This window comes from Triticum dicoccoides, chromosome 1B, assembly GCF_002162155.2.
Source record: "Triticum dicoccoides isolate Atlit2015 ecotype Zavitan chromosome 1B, WEW_v2.0, whole genome shotgun sequence".
Taxonomy (NCBI): Eukaryota; Viridiplantae; Streptophyta; class Magnoliopsida; order Poales; family Poaceae; genus Triticum; species Triticum dicoccoides.
In genome coordinates this window covers 489,669,712-489,673,947 of record NC_041381.1, presented here as the reverse complement: position 1 = coordinate 489,673,947, position 4,236 = coordinate 489,669,712, and positions in this window count along the sequence as shown.

Below are 4,236 nucleotides of genomic sequence, written 5' to 3'. Positions count from 1 at the left end.
CTGTTGAGGCCCCACAACGTGTCATTCTCGGAGCCTCACCAGCTTCGGGGACTACTGTCGGAGTAATGGGCCACGGGTAGGCTAACCCGAGCCCTAGAACCTTTCAAGACATCGGGGCAGGCTGCGCCCCTCAAGCCGAGTCCCAGATGGCGACTCCAAGATAAGCCAGGTCTCAGATGGCGACTCCAAGATAAGCCGAGTCTCAGAGGGCGTAGCCACCCGGGTTCGGCATGACTGCCGAGTGGTCTTCCCGGGTCCAGGTGACCGGGCGGTCCGACCAGTGCATGAATTCTGGTTTGGTCGGGACGATGGTGTTCACCTCCTGCCGAAGGAGGCACTCGTTGAGCTTGTCGTTGCTGAGGCTTGTGAAGACGACGTAGGCCGCGTTCTGTTCTGGGTAGGCGTCGGAGGCGGAGGCGGCTGTCCCGCACCTGGAACCGGAGCTAGAGGAGGCGGCTGTCATGCCGAACCGGAGCCAGAGGAGGCGGTTGCAAGTTCTCTTTTACGCCGATTATTTGAAGAAAAGGTCTCGAAGACCGTGCAGACGTTAAAATCATCCCTCTCCGGAGAGTGTTTCTCTGGAGTGATAGCGGTGACGATGGCCTCCCCACTCTTTGCTACCTGCCGGAGTACCCAACATGCACGGAGACTATGAGTTGAGTCTATACTTGGAGTTGCATGTATTAGACAGAGCTTGCCAAGGATTTCTTCAAGGACAGACCTGTATCCCATAAAGGGTTTGTTTTTTCTGCCGACGGATTGATGATCGGATGCCTCGCAAGGGTGTATCTGTTTAGCCCGGGTTGCACACTGCTTAAAGGCAGCAGGCTCCAGTTGGGTTTTCTGGGCCTTCCATGTGCTTTCCATCGCGTAGTACAGTTGTACCACCTGTGATAGTTTTGTGAAGCTCTGTATGCCACGACGGTTGAGGGCATTCTGAATTCCCTTGTCCGTACAATTGCAATGGAAGACCAAGACTACATCATTGTCGCAACAATCTTTAATCTTGTTTTTAACAAGTAGGAATCTGGCCCAAAAGTGATGGGCAGTTTCCTGAGGTTGTTGTCGTACATACATCAGGTCATATATGTGTGGAGGTCCTGAATTGCTTGGAGAGTATTGATTGTGGGGGTGGGTGGGCTAAAATTTGAATCCCAACCCAAATCTGTGTCTAGAGCTTGCAAAATCTCCGAGGTCACTAGTTCGGATCCAAGAAGATCTAGGCACTCCCCAAACCCTATGTCCGACCCTGACTTTGGGGGATGCAGAATCACCTCCGAAGGAGGGGTATGCAGCTCGAGGGGTTCGGAGACCCGAACATATCTGGTTTTTAACATGGGGGAAGAAGTGTTACTGGCTCGTTCTTCGACACCTACTACCAGGTGGGTGATCGGCGGGAGATTGATTTCCCTCTGATCAGGTTTAAGCCTGATCCGACCGTAGTCTGTTGAAACCCCCAGGGCGGCGATGCGATCTAGCAGCTCGTTTAAGGATGAGACATCTGTCGAATCTATCTTTTGGAGTACTCAAGGCCGATGCGGAGGTGGTGTTTGGCGATCATGGGAGGTGTTGTTGGCTTAATGGCCGTACGGGCCCCCATGGTAAAATCATCGAGCTGGAGGATCTGTCTTGAAGTTAGGCTCCTTCCAGAGGTAATGTCGGAGTAATGGGCCACGGGTAGGCTAACCCGAGCCCTAGAACCTTTCAAGACATCGGGGCAGGCTACGCCCCTGAAGCCAAGTCCCAGATGTCGACTCCAAGATAAGCCGAGTCTCAGATGGCGACTCCAAGATAAGCCGAGTCTCATATGGCGACTCCAAGATAAGCCGAGTCTTAGATGGCGACTCCAAGATAAGCCGAGTCCCACATGGCGACTCCAAGATAAGCCAACTCATGGCCGGCGACTTCCGGAGGAGCCGGCTATAGAGAGTCGGCCCGCAGCTCCACTCTCGTCGCGATAGGCGAGGCAGGTACGACCATGGCGTGGCCGTCACCTTCTGCTTACGTGGGGCCGGCATGGCTACAGCGTGTCGTACCGCTGGAGATCTCCGGCGTGGCCCGGCACTGTTGCCATGCCTGCCCTGACCTCAGCCACAGTGGGCGGTGCACTGTGGCCATGATGGCCTACCTGTATGGCTCAGAGACGGCGGACCCGCCTGTCAGTGAGAACATGGAAGGCGGCGGATACGCCCCAAAGGCGGCCCTGTGGGAGTCGGTTCCCTAGAGTCGGCTAGCCTCTCCCATGGGCCCCACGCGCCATTAACCAGACAAGACGGGGAGTGACGACAGTGATCACCCGATAGACGGCGGCACTGTTGCCACGACCCCATGACCAAGCCTGCGTCATAAGAGGCACGGCTACAGTGTCGGACTCATCGGCAGGGCCCACTAGTCGGCGGGCCCCAGCAGTCAGTGTAGAAGATGGCGGCCTGAGAGGTAGACGGCTGGGACCCGCTCCCAGCCGGATTACCATTGTACCCCCGGAGGGTAGGCCTATATAAACCCCCCGGGGCACCCATGCATAGGGTTCGCATCCATTAGCATTAGACCAGATCATATAGGGAGGAGAGAGCTAGCCTTGCCTTCTCCTACCTCCAGAATACAGCTCTAGGAGCAACCTTGTAGTCACTACTCTTTAGTGATCATGCGGAGACCCCGCAGAGCAGCAGTAGGGGTATTATCTCCCCGGAGAGCCCCGAAGCTGGGTAAGATTCGCCGGCGTGCATGCCTTCGCCTCATCCCGTTTCCTGGCACCGGCGACGTTCTACTCTCTCCCACCATGATAAGCCATCCTTTGGCATATGTCGCACCCAACCCCCGACAGGTAATGTTGTCGTTAATGACAAGGCAAGCCATAGATCGCTTTTTCGTGACTACAAAACAGAGCTCTCAAAGAAAGCACCAATGTCGGTGTCAAAACCGGCAGATCTCGGGTAGGGGGGCCCAAGCTGAGCGTCTAAGGATCAATGGTAACAATAGACAATGGGACATAATGTTTACCTAGGTTCGGGCCCTCTTAAAGGAGGTAAAACCGTACGTCCTGCTTGATTGTATTCGATGAGTATAAGGGTTACAAGAGTTGATCTACCTCGAGATCGTAATGGCTAAACCATAGCTTATCTAGCCTATAAATATTCTGAAAGCCTCTATGGACTAAACCCTCCGGATTATATAGACACCGGAGAGACCTAAGGTTGTACAAAGTCGGTTTACAAGGGAAGGAAATAGTACATCCGGACACCAATCTTGCCATCCACGCATATAGGAGTCCCACCCGGACACGGGGGATGGTCTTCTGCTTTATCTTCACAGCCCATCAGTCTGGCCCATATCAAATAGGCCGGATACCTAAGGACCACCGTATCCAGGACTCCCTCATGGTGAACTACTCACGCATCATAGGAGGATCACCAATGAGGATGATGAACCCCTCTGTGACCGTGTTCCCCTTCGGCAAGGTGCTGAAATAAGGCCTGGGATTAGATCTCGTAGTTTTAGAAATTGCCGCATCTTTAATTGTTTTTTGTCGACTCCTCTAGGGTTTCTGGAATATTTGGGTATTTAAAGTGCTGAGAGGCGGTGGAGGAGACCCCCATGGGCCCCACAACCCATCAGGGCACGCCTTGGTATCTTGTGGGCCCCATGTGCCTCCCCTCTGGTGCTTCCTTGGCTCCCAAGTTGTCTTCTAGTCCAAAAGAAATCTCCAAAAAGTTTCACTGCATTTGGACTCCGTTTGACATGGATATTCCGCGAAGTAAAAAAACAAGCAAAAAACAGCAACTAGCACTTGGCACTATGTCAATAGGTTAGTCCCCAAAAATGATATAAAGTTGCTATGAAATGATTATAAAACATCCAAGATTGATACTATAACAGTGTGGAAGAAGCAAAAAATATAGATATGTTGGAGATGTATCACCCTTATTGTTTGGATCGCCAGATGTATCATTCGGATCATCGTCTCACCGTCCTCCTCCTCCCCCTCTGGTTGTTGCTATCCGGTGACCTGTTGTTGTTGTCGTCGTCGTCATCATCGTCGTCATTTTTGTCGTTGTCGTCGTCGTTGTTGTCGTCGTCGTCGTTGTTGTTGTTGTTGTTGTTGTTGTTGTTGTTGTTGTTGTTGTTGTTGTTGTTGTTGTTGTTGTTGTTGTTGTCGTCGTCGTCATCGTCATCGTCGTTGTTTTTGTCGTCATCGTCATCGTTATTGTTGTTGTTGTTGTTGTTGTTGTTGTTGTT